Below are 16,811 nucleotides of genomic sequence, written 5' to 3'. Positions count from 1 at the left end.
AAAGGATCAGTCCCTATACATTATTCAAGCTAACATGCTATGTGTAAAATTGTACTTTTAGTTCTTTCTGAGAATGTACATTTAATTATAAATTTTATTTTCAATAAAAATTTCATTTGAATATGTATTTAGATAAAAAGAATATATTAGTTAATAATTATGCTAATAAAAAAGAAAATAACAGCACTAGTATTTTACTTCATAAGCACTAATTTTTTGTGTTATAATAAAATATTATTAAAAAATATTAGTTCTGCTCATAGTGTTCAAGATATGATGAATAATAAAAGTGTATTATTTTTACCTGTATATATTTTATTCGTTCTTTAACTACGTGATATTAAATGCTTAAAAGCAGTCTTTAGTTTATATTTACTTTCTATGAAAGTGTAGTTAAAAGTTAGGAATAAACTTTTTCACTAAGTCAGTCAAGCAATTTCTGGTACACCTGTCTTTCATTAACGAAAAAAATACTTGATTTATCTTTAGTAGCATTCAACATTTCTACTTCATAATATCACAATATCTCAACATCTACTAATAATCAAAAGACAATATATATATATATACTGAAATTTATTGTCAAAATATACATTTTACAACAAAATTAAATTAAATTAAAATGTTGTAAACATTTAAATTATAAATTCATTAAAAATTACTTATTATAAATTAAGAAAGTAATTAAAATTAACATTAGTGTTAACATACATATAACTAATATTATATTAATGTTAATTTAATACGTTGCTTTTTTCTCTAAATCTAAGTTGACTTTGGCTTATCTTGGGTACAATTGTTCATAATAAAATACAAGATAAATAAATGCTTTAAAAAAATAAATACATTTTCATCTAATTATAATTGTTATGTTAATAATACAAACTTGATCACAAAAATAATAATTTTGTAATATATTACAATTACTTGCACAAATTATAGTGGCTTGATAAACAAATAAAAGGAATATTCAGAATAATAATAATTAATTGTTAAATTATAATTCTTTATCCTGAAATTAAAATTATAATAAAATTAGAATTGATCAACAGTACATCTGAGTAGCAATTGTCTAAATTGAAATGTAATTTTAACAATTTTTGTAATAAAAAAACAATATTTAAATTAAAATTTTTTTTCTTTAAATTTTTGTTTCACAAAAAGTCACTTGTGGAAAATTTTGCTGTAGTTAGTTGCCTATAAATTATCATATACTTCTTTGTTTATATTGTGTTTTGATTGCATTGAAATGTTTTTATTATTTTGTTATACTTAGTAAAGTTTTATTTACCTAATTAATCATTAATTTATCTGATTATTTTCTCTTGAAAATTGTAGATGTAGCAAGAACATGTAGCTGTTTCCTACTTTAGAACTTGAACTGATGGCAATTAATTATCTATTGCATTTTATAATTAAGTTGGTGGAATGGTTTTAAAATGTGCAATAATAGAATATGTGAATATTATATTACCTATGCTTTTCGAACTGTAGAAACGGCATAGTTGAGGCAAAAAGTAATTTTTCCCTCCTTGTTTAATCCACAATGATTAACAATGAAAGTTATTTAATAATAATGCTATCAAGATTACTTATAATAAGTATATTAAAATTAAATTAATTACCAAAACAGAAAATTTTAAATAATTAATGAACAGAAAATAACACCTAATGAATGTTGAGATACTTTTTATTCCCCTGATTATTACATCAGTGTAAAGTGTGTAAGTTTTTTTTCATTTTCACTTCTGGGAAGAATTTTTTCATTCAGAAAACTGTAGTGCATACCTATGTATATGTCTTGTACCTCATACTATTAATAACCTTGTTTATATTTTAGGATCTAAACAAATAACTATTTATTTGTAATTCAAACAGCTGCTGATTTTATAATAATAGAAATAAACTGCATATTTCAAAATTGATTACACATTACCATTAAATTTATTTCATAACATTTTTACTCTATATGAATGGTAGGCTGGCAACCATTATTGCATTCTATCTTTCATATTCTTTATTAGTGTGTTAATAAATAAACTTGCTGTAGCAGATTTTACCAATAAAAATAGTCTCCCATTCCAGCCACTTTAACTGGAAAAAAAATCAACCATTAGCTTCATAAACAGAAAAAAAATTCTTGCATAATGTGTGAATTGTAGTATTCTGGTCAGTGGCAGCTTGTAGCTAAAATTAGTCGGGGTGCTTTCCCAGAAAATTTTTTTCTGGGCCTTTTCAAGGCTATGGTTAAATTTTTTTTGTAAAATAAAAGAACTTAAAAAAATGAATCAAATAGAATAGCTGGAAGTAGGATAATAATCTAATTCTACACTTTATCACATTCAAGAATATTCTACACAGTTTTTAAATACAATGTACTTAAAAACTGCATTCGGTTTAATTGAGTAATAAAATGTCAATACAGATAATATTTTTTAATATTATTAGATAATAACTTAATAAAATGTCTGCTTAAAAATACTGTTGTCCAATGGTGCTTAATTTAAATTTCTATGTACACAGAAATAATTAAATAATTAGTTTTTACTAATTATCTTCCCGTTTGCCCTTCCAGCATGTTTTTGGACAGATTTGGCAATCAAAAAGCCCTTGATTTCTGCCATCTTCTTATCACTACTGAAAAAAAAAACTAAACCACTTTCATATTCCTTCCACCGACTAAACTAAAAAAGGGAAAGAACAAGGAACATTCCATATACAGGTAGAGTAAAAAAAAAACTGTAACTGAAAACGCAAAACTGTAAGTAAAATGTTACTGCAATAACATTTTACAATATTATTATTAATTTGAAATTAAAATTTTTGTAATGACGCGCCAAACAAATTGTATAATTCTTAAAAAATTACTTCAAAATGTTTTCTGATATCTTTGTGACCATCCACTAATGTTGCTGTTTTCACAATCATCAGCTGATGTTACTGTTGGTAATATATTTTTGAATGAGACAGCCACATATTATGTATATGATTAAAAGGTGTGAGGAGATTTGAATTGTTTCTGTTTATTTAATATATAGGGTGTTTTTATATAATGGATTTGTGATAATTGAAAAAATAGATAATTAAAACTTATAAAGTGTGAAAACAGTAGCCTCAGTCACTGAGGAAGGTTGCTAAGTAAAAATGTTTTGATGTAAGCTTTTTAAGAATACTTTATTATATAATTTAGTTCAATGTGTTGTTACAAAATCTAAATTTCAAAATAATCTCATCACCAAATGTCATAAACTAGATCATAGAAAAAAATTGTTGTTATTATTTAATCATTTCTAAAACATGAGCTCTTTTTTTACAACTTATTGCTTTATATTAATAAACTTATACTTGTTAGATATGTGCTTGTTTAGATCCATATATTTGTTTCTTTGTAAGTATATTTAATTAGAATGATAAATCATACATTTTATATATTTCATTACATTTCCCTGAGGCATTACATCTTTTCCTTTAATTACAAATATTGTATACTATGAAGATATTTTAAGATTCCTTACACCTTCTTTAACTACCTTTAACCTTCAACCTTAAACCTTAAACCTTTACCACCTTCTTTTACCTTCTTTAACTGTAGAATATACAATAGTAAAAGTTGGCATGATGTAGCATAGCCGATATTTATTCTTAGCCATCGGTTATGCCAACATCTTGCCTGCTCTATACTGTTGTAAATAAATTCTTGATTAGTTGCACTAGGTGTTTAAATTTAATTACAGTAATGTTGTAGTCCAGTTTCTTGAATTCTTCATAGCAGTCAAGTTTTTTCTTAATTTTTTAATGTGATCATTATTTTTATCATTCTTATTTGATATCTGAATAAGTATTTTTTTACAGTACAGTATGAATACATTTTTTGAAAATTCAATTAATTCATTAACATACTGACCACTATGCTAATAAAATTTAATATTAAATGAAATATAAACCACCAAAACAGAGTAAATAGAAAAGTTAAACTTCAGATATTAATTTTAAAAATTGATTTTCGCAGGATACCGCAGATTCAATTGTTATTAAATTCTATCATTATATTAAAACATTTATTTATGATTTGTTAATTTGACAAATTTTTTTTACAAAAAAAAACAGACTTTAATAACAACTGAAGATGCAGAATCCCACAAAAATTAATTCTTTGAATTAATATGTATTTAACTTTATCTATATACTGTGTTTTGGTGGGTTATATTTAATTTAATTATATATATATATATATATATATATATATATATATATAACATTTTAAATACCATAAGCTAGTTTTCTAAATTGCATAAATGTTTGTAATATAATTATTTAAAATTATAAGAAGAAGTCAACTACTTATGTTTTCTAATTTGTAATTAATGATTAAAAAACCCACTTACCAGCAATTATTTGATGTATAAATTCTAGTGCTTTCAGATAATGGTGGAAACATTCATAATGACAGGACATTAAGTCAACATAATTTTAAACATTTGACAACCACTGTTATATTACGTTACGTATTCAAATTTACATGACAAAGAAGTTTTAGTTTTATTAAGATTATAACATACATTTTTTAAGTTCCTGATGATGGAATTTTATTCTGGAAGCGTTAGAATGTATATATAAAAGAATTGTTGGTAAGTGGGTTTTTTAATAATTAATTATATAATCATACCAATGGGCCATGTTTGATCAAATTAAAATAATTCCATTTATATCTAAAATTTAAGTAAAACATATATAAGTAGTAAAACCTACAGAACGTAAAAAAAAAAAACTAAACTAAATTTCTAACCAATAAAAAGTTTTCATTTATGAAATGTTATACAGAACACCATTAACAAAAAAAAAATATTAGACTGCATGAAAAATAAATTAGGGATTTATGATTTTAGCAACAGAGATCCCATTAAAACATGCTGTAAGCCGAATTTTATTATAAATTATGTTTAATTAGGAAACATACAAAGTAGCAGATAAAATAATATTACATCATGAAATATAAAAAAAATTATGTAAACTGTAGGTTTTGTACAAAATAAGGTTGTAAGCTATAGACAAAAAAAAAAAACAAGTAATATTTTTCAGTGAGAGTTTTCTTAAAAAAAACACAATAATTTATGGAAAAAAGCAATATTATATGAATATATGTAAAGTTATTAAGATAAAATTCTTAATAAGATTATGAAACATACATTCACAGTCTGTATAAGAAATTAAGTAATCCCACAAGTATTGATACACTAAAGTACAGAACCAGCAAGGAACTTACTTTTACAGTATCAAATTCTTGTTATAAAATATTAAATTCAGTTTTTTTATATGTTTAGAACAGTGTTAATTTTATAACAGTGAATGTTGTTAAATATATCTTTGATGAGAATGGTGAGTTTATACAGATAATGAAAGATCATTTTTTTGTCAGATTTTCAAGTACATTGGTTTGCAATAGACATAGTGTAAAAGTACTAATTGAGAAATTTAGGAAAATGGGATTTGAAGAATTATAAGTGAAAGTTTAGGAAGTAAGGAAAGTTTGAAGAAATATATGTGAAAGTTGGCCTGAAGAATAAAATTAGACAGACACATGGCAACTCATAAGAAGCTCAGTCATTTCATATAAAGTAAAAGTAAAAAATTATTGGCTATAGGCTGTAGAAAGCAAATTCAGTTCTGTGAATGGTTTCAACAGTTTCTAGTGAATAAGTCTGATGATATTTTGACTATGTTTTCTTATTGAAGAGACATGGTTCCATTCATTATGGTATATGCATGCACAAACTTCATGTTTATGGACTGCCAACAACCCATATGCTGTATATGAAATTCCTCTAGACGACCAGAAGATAGGGATGTCAGTAGCAATATCCAGAAGAAGAATAGTCGGCCCAGTATTCTTTACAAAAACAACAAATTATGAAGTTATTTGCTCGTAATTATGAAGTTATTTACCAGTTCGTAGGAGTGCTAACCAAGGATGAAATTAATAATGATTGAATTCAGCCAGGTAGCATGACTGCACATATAGCCAGGCTGTCCATGAAGTTAGTGCAAGAGATTTTCAGAGATTGAATCACTTCTAAGGGCTTCTGGCCACCATGTTCTTTAGACTTAAGCCCACTGGACTTTTACTTCCATGGTTATGAGAAAAGTAATGTTTATTGAGGAAACTCCCACCGCTCCAAGAACTTCAAATTGCTACTGATGATTTCACCAAAAACATTACACATGAACATCTTGAACATCTTATGAGAGTCTCGAGAATAAGAAGAAATGTGTGTATGATGTTCATAGGGACTATTTTGAACAACTAATGTAATCAATATTATGTATTGTTACACAAGTACAGGATAGATATATAACTTCTTTTTGAATCCACATGCTTCATTTTTTTCTCTACTTTCCCATTTAGTGGGAAAAGTTCAGAGCATTTTCTCCGGCATTATTGAATTATGCTTTTCTTTTTTTTACGTGTCTCTTCAAAATTCTGATTTGTTATACTGTTTCCTTAGACAAAAAAATTCTAAATTCATTGTCAGAAGATAGAAAATTCAACAGTAACTGATACTGATAAAGTTTAATTTATATGTAATTCCTTAAAAGAACAAACTAAATAAATTAAATTGTTTTGGAAGAAACATGATTTTAAATTTCTCATCATTTGACATAAACAAAGTTGCTGGAGGATTTGCTGGATTATCTAAGAGTAACAATATTTAAATTAATTTTTAAGTTTCATATCATAGGAAAATTGTCAGGTAAACAATGTTGTCAGTTATCCATGCTATACAAAAGTTTTTATATAAATTTATATGAACTATTACTGTCTGATTTGCTAACTTCTGAAAATGAAGTTACCAATTTTTCAAAAATCATGATACTGGTTGGAAAGTAAATTTTTTTGATACGTACTTCAAAAATTATTCTGTCTTTAGTTAAAAAAATGAACAATGATAATCAGCTAATAACCATTAGTTTTAATTGCTTTTGTTTATTAAAAAAGCAATAGAAAACTCAATCTACAATTGTGTAATATAGCATATTACACTATTGCTATGTTCATTGAATGGAAAATGAAATGTTGCTGAAGATAATGGTTGGAGATAGTGAAAAGTAAAACATGGAATGAGGGTGGAATAGCAGGAAGTGCATTGATGATTAAGCATGTGTGAGATTTGTGAAACTACATTTGATAACAAGAAGAATACTTTTGTAATATAGGTCATTAATTTCTGCCACTGAAAGAGGTTACTTAAAGTCAAGAAGAATAAAATAAATATTTTAAGATGCAAAATTACTTTAAAATTGATATTTACTTTTATGTTTAAATTTACATATCACTGCTATTCAGGTCGTAGATGGCAGTTTTAAATTTAGCTGCTTTTTTTTATTTTTTCTGCAGTAAGTTGTGGTGAGCGGAAGTAGCCAACATAGGTGAGCATGGTTAAGAATCGATAACGTATAATATATTCCATTAGATTTGTATTCAAGATGTATTTATTAATATGTTACCATAGTAGGAGATAATATTATTTGTTCATAATGTTTTATTATTTTTAATAATACTACTGTAAATGGTTACAATATTTTTCATTTAGTTTGCCGTCATGTCATATAAGTTATAACCTAAAATATTAATGATTCTATATGATATACACAATAGATTCATGTTAAGAATTTAAAATTATATAAGAATATACTGTTGTGGCTGGTGTTTATTTTGAATAATCTATGACAGTCTACTACTGTAATACCAGAAATGGTTCATTTTATTTTTTTATGGAATAAAAATTACCAATTTTTTGCTGTAAAATGAGAGTGTATGATTAAGAGGCTCCAATTAATTATGAAGGCTATAGTGGAAGCAATACTTGGTTTAAATTTTAATTATGGGCCCCTGTAATTTGTTTAATAATTCTCATATTATGATTATTTTAGAAACTAAAGTTTTTTATAATATAAAAAATTTTAGAATTGACTTGAAAAACTGGTGTTTCCCTAAGATAAATTTTTCAAAATGAGAATATTTTATTTTTAATATTATGTACTTAGATAATATAGCCAACTCGGAAGATTGATCTGCAAAAAATTATAATTAATTTCCTAAAACATAGTAAATCTTCCATAATTTATTATTTTTTTGGAGAATGACAGAATGTATACTTTTAGAAAGTAATATTTATTTTAGAAGTAATTTATTTTTTATATATCAAAGAATGAAAAACAAATATTACAACAGAAAAACAAACTGAGTAAGTTGAGGAAAGTTAACGATTAAGTAGTTTTATACAAGTCAGAAAAAGTGAGTGAGGTATGTAAAATCGTAATATCATTTCTTCCTTACTGACATATACAAAACTTAAATATTAAAAAAAAAATTATTATTTCTCTTTAATACTGACTTCTTAAAATTGGAAAAATTAAAACAATTACTACTTATTAATCTTTAATATAATGGAACAACTTCAATAAGTATTCAAAATTTAAATAACTGAAAAAGTAGTTGTGTACTCTTTAGCGTATGTATATATCTCAAAGAAGAGAAACATGCAAAAATATTGTAAAACATGTAGAGAATTATTGTAATATTATTGGTCACAGTTTATGATGAGGTAATTGTAAAAATAATAAAGATTAAAAATTACTTTGAAGGTAAACAATACTTCAGTTAAATTCAAAACTTCAGTTAAATTTCAAAACTTCAGTTAAAATTCGTATAATTTTGAATTTCAGCTGAAATTCTTACAGTAAATTTTATTTTACATTTAAAAATTTTTATTTAAAATATATATAGGACTATAATGAACTTATGAAACCCTAATGACAAGTAGACTGCTGCTACTGTGCATTAATTACTCTGGAATGCAAGAACATGTGTATATTTTTTATATCATAAGCTTTCTGATTAATTTTCTTCAATCTTTGTGAGAAAATTATTAGAATATCATAATGGCATCTGCCACTATATCATTTTGCTACAACAGTTCCATAGTAAACTCTGTCTAAAAGAAAGTTAAGTATTTTTAATTGTCTATGAAGACAATGAAAGTTTCCATACTAAATATGTGGAAATTTGCTTCCTTTAGGTCTTTTAGGAGAGTCTGTCCAGCTTCTATATTAGTAGTGTCAATGATAGTTGACTGATTAAGTTTGTTTATTGTTAGGAACTGAAATACCTATCACAACATATACAGATGTATATATAACAAATACATATCATTCATTTATTGAATGTAATGAATTCATCAATGAAGTTCATTGATTAGAATGATGAAATATGATAATTTAGAAAAAAAATATTAATATTTACTTCAAAAATTTTGCGAAGATATTTTCAGAGCTAATTTTACCTTGTTAAGTAGAGTACTCCTCAATTCTGAGAATTTTAATATTAAAAATAAATGAATAAGAAATGTTTAACAAGAAAGAATAGAAAACATAAACTTACTTAAAATAGCACAAGCCAAATCGCATCTCAGGTTTAAAAAAGTAAATAAAACATGAATAAAAAATATAAAATAAAATAAAAGTAGAAAAAGTAAAGTAAGTAATTAAAAACTAAATAATTAATTTGAATAAATAAATAAACTATTAATATCATCTTTATAGAGTTTAATACTTCAATTCTCACATTTTAAATTGGGTAAACTAAATACCAAATGATGAAACTGAACAAAGAACATATCCAAGCAGTACACAAAGCTACAGAATTAACTTTTGAAATCATCTTATTAAATCAGGATACACTTACAAAATAAGCAAATCTCACACAGCATAAAAAATAAGTTTTGTACACATAATACATTTGATCTGTATAAAATTTACAAACACAATACAATTTGACAAAAACAAGCATGAAATTATCGAAGACAATAATAATCAAATTTAATTTTTTTAACTACATATTATATAGGGAATCCCTAACAACTGAAAACATACAATTAACAAACACACAAATTGGGCATACTCCAATGATGAAAAGTTGAATAAAGCTTCAAAATCCATCATGAAAAATACTTTTTTCCTACTCAGAAATTGAGTCATTTAATAGATTTTCTTTTTGTTTAAAATCTTATAAAAAGTTGCTGAAGAAAATGCCTCACAAAAGAAAAGAAGGAAAGAAATCAAGAGGTACTTACAGAGAAAAACAGTTTATATCAGTAACTGAAAATGTGTTTATGTAGTTTTCGTGTGTGAAGTAACTCGTCTACACGTTTTTGATCATTTTATCTCTATTTGTTTTTTGTCTCATCATTTAGCAGTGGGCAAAAGAAAATGAGTGTTTAATGTTAACCTTCAACAGGAATACAAATTTTTGAAATTATGTAACGGCTGTAACAATGAACGTGTTTACTACATACTATATACTGGAAAATTTTCTGTTACACAAAAAGGAAAGGGTGATATTGAAGACCACGTGAAAACAGCTAAATATAGGAGTGCTATTAATGCTACTGCTTCAACAAACATAAGAGCTTTTTTTAAAGCCAAAGATGAGAATAAGAATAACAGTGATCCAGAGTATGCTGCTAAAGAAGCTATATTTTCATACCACACTGCTAGATATGAACTCAGTTTCAAAACATCAGACTGCATATCTAAACAGGCTAATAGTAATATGACCTTAAATTCTCATCTGCTAGAACCAAAACTAAGGCAATTAAATTATTGTTAAGGTTATTTTGCCATTTATATTTGATAATGTGTTGCGTTCTTTGGAAAACATTAATTATGTAACAGTAACGATGCATAGCTCAAATAGAAGTGAAGTAAAACTTGTTCCGATTGTTGTAAGATATTTCAGTCTGGAGGAGGGAATTCAAATTAAATTTTTAAATTTTGATGAAATGTCAGGAGAAACTACTCAAAAACTTGAAAAAAAACTCAAAAACTACCCAATAACTTGGTTTGTTATACTGCTGATAACACTAACATGATTTTGGTGGTGTGAAGAGAAAAGAGAATGAAAATGTGATCAGAAAAGTTCAAAGTGATTTAGATAGACCTATTTTAGGAATTCATTGTTCAGCCCACATTTTACACAATTCAGTACAAACATCATATGATTCTCTACCCCTGGACATAGAAGTTATTGTTATAAAAATTTATAAATATTTTCACATATATAAAGTAAAAGTAACAAAACTTAAAGAGTTCTGTGATTTGTGGAAACAGATTACAAAAATGTATTATCTCATAGCAGCACAAGGTTCCTTAGTTTGTTACCTGCAATAGAAAGAACTCTTTCCATTTTTGATGGCCTAAATTTATACTTCTTATCTTGTGACAAATGGCCAAAATTATTGTTTGATTTTTTGAAAATCTAGAAAGTGAGCAGTTTTTGAAATTTTTATTTGGTATAAATTTTATGCAGTTATTTAATAATATACTTCTGAAATTGGAAGCTGATTCTATTACAGCAACAGAAGCATTTTGGACATATTCTAAATTTATTTATCAACTTCTGGAAAGAAAAACGCACAGATTTATACCATCTTCTGCCAAAGAATTGCTGTGTACTCTAAAAGAAAGTAATGATGTTCAGGAACAAAAATTCTTCTCAAGCGTAATCAATTTTTGTAATTCTAGTATTGAATATTTAGAGCTGTGGAAAACCAGATTAGATAAAGTTAGTAAGTTTCAGTAGATAAATTTACAAAGTGAAATTGCATGGTCTGATTTAGAAGAGAGTCCACAAGTTGTTAATGAAATTATAAAAGATTCCATAGATGTTGATGACCTATTTGCTGAATGTACATTGTTGAACCAGGTAATTCAAAACCAAAGGGTAAGATGTGGTTCAAATTCTGAAAAAGTACCAGATACTATTGAAGAGAAGTGGAAAGCAATTTTTATGGCGTTTCAAAAGATGATATTTCATGTTGCAATTTATAAAATGGTTGAGTTTGCAATGTCTTTGCTTGAGAAATTTACTCCAGTTGAGAGAGTTTTTTCAATTATGGAGAACATTTGGTTTACAGAAAGAGGTAGACTTTCAGCATCTACTGTTAAACATCTACTAAATTTAAAAATTAATTCAGATCTTTCTTGTAGTGAAAGAAACAGCAAGAAATCTTGAAATCTCATTGATCAAAAAACTTATTTGTTATATTTGTATATATATGTAGACATATATTTGTGCCAAATTTCTACTTTTGTCCACCAGCCTGCTCTAGTGGTTAACTCGTCTTTGCAAATCAGTTGTTTAACAGCTGATTTTCAAAGTTGAAAGTTCTGAGATTCAAATCCTAGTAAAAGTTAGTTGCCTTTATATGGATTTGAATTCTAAACAATGGATACTGGTGTACTTTGGTGGTTAGGATTCAATTAACCTCACGTCTCAGGAATGGTCAGCCTGAGTCTGTACAAGACTAAACCTCATTTCCATGTCATAATATCATCCTCATCTCATTAGGCCATGGGCGGGTTACTTATTGTTCACTAGTTAACCCAGATTGCATCATACTCATTACGAAAAAAATTACTACCTTTATACAGAGATAAAAACATGCATATAAATTTTTTTTCTTAAACTATAATATTTTAGCCTTGTTGAGAAACATTGCACCAGACTGGGTCAACCTATTGAAATAAATAATTACACCAATAAATAAACTTTTAAGCCAGACAAAACAAGGGAATGAATGGGACCTGAACTTAAAATACCAGTCGTTTTATACTTTAATTTTTAAGATTGAAAATCCAACTATATATAATATTAATGGAGATAACATAGGTATTTTTTTAAAAAAGGGGTCCCAGGACTTAGGATTAAAAATCTTTTTGAATTTTTATAATTTCTGATCTGTTTTTCAAGTTGTAACTGTTATTTAGAATATTAAATGTGGTAGCTGTCAAGCAGGGAATCAAATCAAACCCAAATGGTTTACTAAATATTTTGATTTTCGTTCATAATTTTGTATTCTAAATAATATAATTTTGATAAAATCTTCATTTTACAGCCAACATTTTTTACTAGAAATTTTGATTTTCTTCTCAATTATCCTTAATACGTCATAATTTTAAGTTAAAAAGGTCATTTTATCAAGGGGAACAAATCAGGTCCAAATTTTTAAGTGCATCTTTTTGATGTTTTAAAAATCTTTTTTGTAATTGTACTCTTTCTTAATATTGCATAATTAATCATTAATATTTAAAAATCCTGTAGAAATAAAAATTTATCAAGGACAAAGGCAGGAAAGTTATGCAACCCGTTAGCAAATCTATTATATTAAGTAAGACTACAAAAATTCTGTCTGACTTGAAAAATTTTAGATTATGAAACAGCAAATGTTACAGTATGTTTTTTATTAAAAGCTAGTAAATATTTCTAGTTTCTAATGAAAGAAGAAATCTGAATTTTACTTGTAATTTTTGTAAGTAACGGTATAAAAAAATCATGTTAAAATCTAGTTTTTTTAAATTTTTTCTATTAAGAAATCATTTGAGGAAAAACTTCATTTATTAAATTTTCAGAAATAAGTTTTTTCATCCTGTATGCGATTTCCAAGCTCCGTAAGACGATAAGAAAGAATTAAAAAAAAATTTTGTTATATATTAAAATGTAGAATTTATCTTTGGTCTTCATTATTTAGATCGATTTTAATGATTCTGTCTTTATTTTGTAGAGAAAGTTCTCCTGGTGGTGATCGCATTATAATTTTTTTTCATATATTAACATTTTATCATTTAAAAATTGTTTTATGGAAGAAATCTTATAAAAAAAATTAATAATATTTTTAGAAAACATTTTAATGGAAAGACTACACATTGACGCTATAGACAATTTAAAAAAAATATTTTTCAACTTTTTTCATGAATATGTAGTATACTATACATTGTATATACGTTATACTATGGTATAACGTATACTATATACGATAGTTATTTTAACTATAGTTATAGTTATTGTATAACGTAATGATATACAGCCTGAAGTAATTTTGATGCCCAAACAATTCTGTCGTGAAAAAAATGAACTACAGAAAAATACATAATTCTGCAAAATCCATAAAATAATTCACTCTCAGTAGCAAAATCTTTGTATGGCTTTTCTTATTTTTAATTAATACTCAGATTTGTTTTCCTTTATATTTTTCAAAGGGCTTTTTAATAGAAATTTTTTTTCAGGCCTGTATATCTTCAAAAAGAAAATAATATTATAAAATCATAAAATAAAATAAAACTGACTTAGAAAACCACTAAAACGTATTAAAAAAATGGTTAGTTATTCTTTAAATATCTGTTTTTTTAAGTCAACACCAAATTACGAAACTGTTAAATTTTTTCTAATCTAACGGTAAATTTAAAAAGTTGAAATTTAAAGAAGATTTGAAAAAAATTCTATTTATATTTTTTGTGCGGTTTTATCTTTTTTAAAGTTTTATTTATACATTCTTTTTATGCTTTATTTTAATAATTATATTTATTATTTCTAAAATACAGCTCGAGTTTGTAAGTTCATATAACTCTTCAATCTAGATTAGTGTTGAATCCTCTGTAGTAAATATTTTAAATTTAAACAGCTTAAATTTAAATTAATATCAACTCATCTGGTAAATATTGTTAAAATAGTTTTGGTCATTCTCGTGTAATGCGGTAACAAAAATATAAACGAAATGGCAATGATAGTCCAACTAATATTGGTTAATTAAAAAAAAAGCAAACAAAGTGAAAAAAGAAAGAATTTTGAATTTATAGACGTTGTTTTATTTATAAATATTTACAATATATTTAGTAATACATTGTAAGTGCGTTATTTTTAATAAAAATTGTCAATACGAAAAATATACTTGAATGATTAAACGTTATGCTGCGACAATTATGACTGATAATTAATTTGTTGTAATTCTGTATCATAAGCAAATATTGCTGAAGTCTACATAGACTTTTATAGTATATAGTTTGTCAATCGTTTGCCAGGTACGGGGGGTCCAGGTAGACCGTAGTTCTTTGACATGTAGTTCACGTTCACTGGTTGGCACGTAGGTGAAGCCGTCGTCATCTCCTGCATATCAACGGCCGGAAGTCATCCTCCGTGCTTGGGAGGGGTAGATAGCCCTTAAAAAAATTATTCATCCTGGAATTGTTTCTTATGATCCGGCTTGAATTTAATATTTTGAAATGTAGATATAAAAACTGGCAATTATTTATTTGCCTCTTAATTCTCGTAAATCATTTTATCGGTTCGATTTCGTTTTTTGGCTTCAATAAAGTTACCAAGAAAATAAAATTTATAAAATTGATTATAAAATAAGTTCTATCTGTGAATAATGTAATACTTAATAGAAACAATCAATAGAAATAATTTATACTTTACTAGCAGAAAAATTGTTCTAAACAATCTCTCTAATTGATAAACTATGTATAGATGGTTGTTATAAATTCATAAAAATAAACATAAAGCAGATTGCTTTTTAAATTACGAGTGTATCAGTACTTCTACTGAAAATGTAAGTAAAACATTATTATCAAGGACGAGGTAACATTAAGTTGTAAAATCTGTAATCCAAGATTCTCTACCAACAACAGTTTTATAAACACTAAATATACATTTTATATTTATTTTTAACGTAAAACTACGCACTTTGGTTACGAAAAATGAGAAAAGAAAATTTGTAATAAAGTTATGTAATGAAAAAATGATAGTATGAAAAATTAATATGAAACTTCTAGACTCCCTAGAAACTTTAAACTTGATAGGCAGACTTGTTGATACCGTAAAGATTTCTAAAAAAAAAAATCCTTAAAAACAACTTGAAATAACGGAGCGGGCGGTTCAAAATAGCTTAGAAGAAATAGGGATTCGTTCATAATTTCACCTGATCTAAAGTCCAATTTTAATGAAATAAAATATTTTTTAAAGTTTCTAATTAATCGAAACAAAGCACAAGAAATTAGTCTAAAAAAAGAATGGTTGAAGTATATCTTGGATGTCTAGCAGCTATATTATGGGTTTAGTTCGTTAACTATGATTATAATTTAAATCACATAAATAAAATAATTTACTCATTACTTATATCAGCTGGCAATATTTTTAATTTACTTCAACTGCAACATGAATACATAGTATATACACAAAAAAAAGACAGAAGTGATTCATTACAATGCATTACATAAAATATAAAGCACTCAATTAATTTAACACGCCCTGATACTTAATAAATTTACTATGTCAATAAATTAGTCCCCTGTTGTTGATAAAGATAATACTGTAGTTGGATGTGAAAATATACTACCTACAAATCAAAATCTTGACCATAGGTAGGATTACCAGATCAACACTGTAACTCTCAACACACACACAAATCTCTAAGCCCATAACACAATATTGACACTGTCCAGGTATGAATGTATATTTTGGGGGGTCCAGGTATGTATGTATGTATATTAAGATACCACTGAAATTTAGAATTGATATCTGTTTTATGAACACTGAACACAATGCTTCCACCTCATCAATTGTTCCCCGACGGATAGTCTCTTTAAGACTTTGAGAGTTGGCGTCCCCACGGCCCTAGCCTATGCACCTTATCTCTGCATACTGAGCTGCTGAACCTTTTACATTATACACAAACACCACATCACAAACACTACACAAATTACAACATACTCTTTAAATAGCAACACAGCATCATCTTATACTATTTCTTCTTACACTAACACTTAGTGTTGTTGCGACACCTTACGAAACGTAACAGTTACCCAACCGCAACCGTAAGGTGGAAAATATCGTACCGATGGGTGGATACGTAGTGAGTCTCAAACGACGTCCTCTTGGTACCAGGGTCAACTCAGTTGTATGCAGTCCTAGGTTCATG

At 26.4% G+C, this 16,811-nt stretch overlaps 1 long non-coding RNA gene across 1 annotated transcript in view; it reads right to left on the bottom strand.

Annotated features, from left to right (window-relative positions):
• Positions 1 to 1,176: 1,176 nt before the first annotated feature.
• Positions 1,177 to 16,811, bottom strand: part of LOC142320934 (uncharacterized) — a 34,260-nt gene continuing 18,625 nt past the window's right edge. Inside the window, exon 3 of the long non-coding RNA XR_012755515.1 lies at positions 1,177 to 2,094. This is a non-coding gene — a long non-coding RNA (uncharacterized LOC142320934). The remainder of the gene's footprint in view (positions 2,095 to 16,811) is intronic.

Source organism: Lycorma delicatula, chromosome 3, assembly GCF_047948215.1.
Source record: "Lycorma delicatula isolate Av1 chromosome 3, ASM4794821v1, whole genome shotgun sequence".
Classification (NCBI taxonomy): domain Eukaryota; kingdom Metazoa; phylum Arthropoda; class Insecta; order Hemiptera; family Fulgoridae; genus Lycorma; species Lycorma delicatula.
Note: the sequence above shows the minus strand (reverse complement) of the source record. Positions and strands in the feature narration are given on the sequence as shown.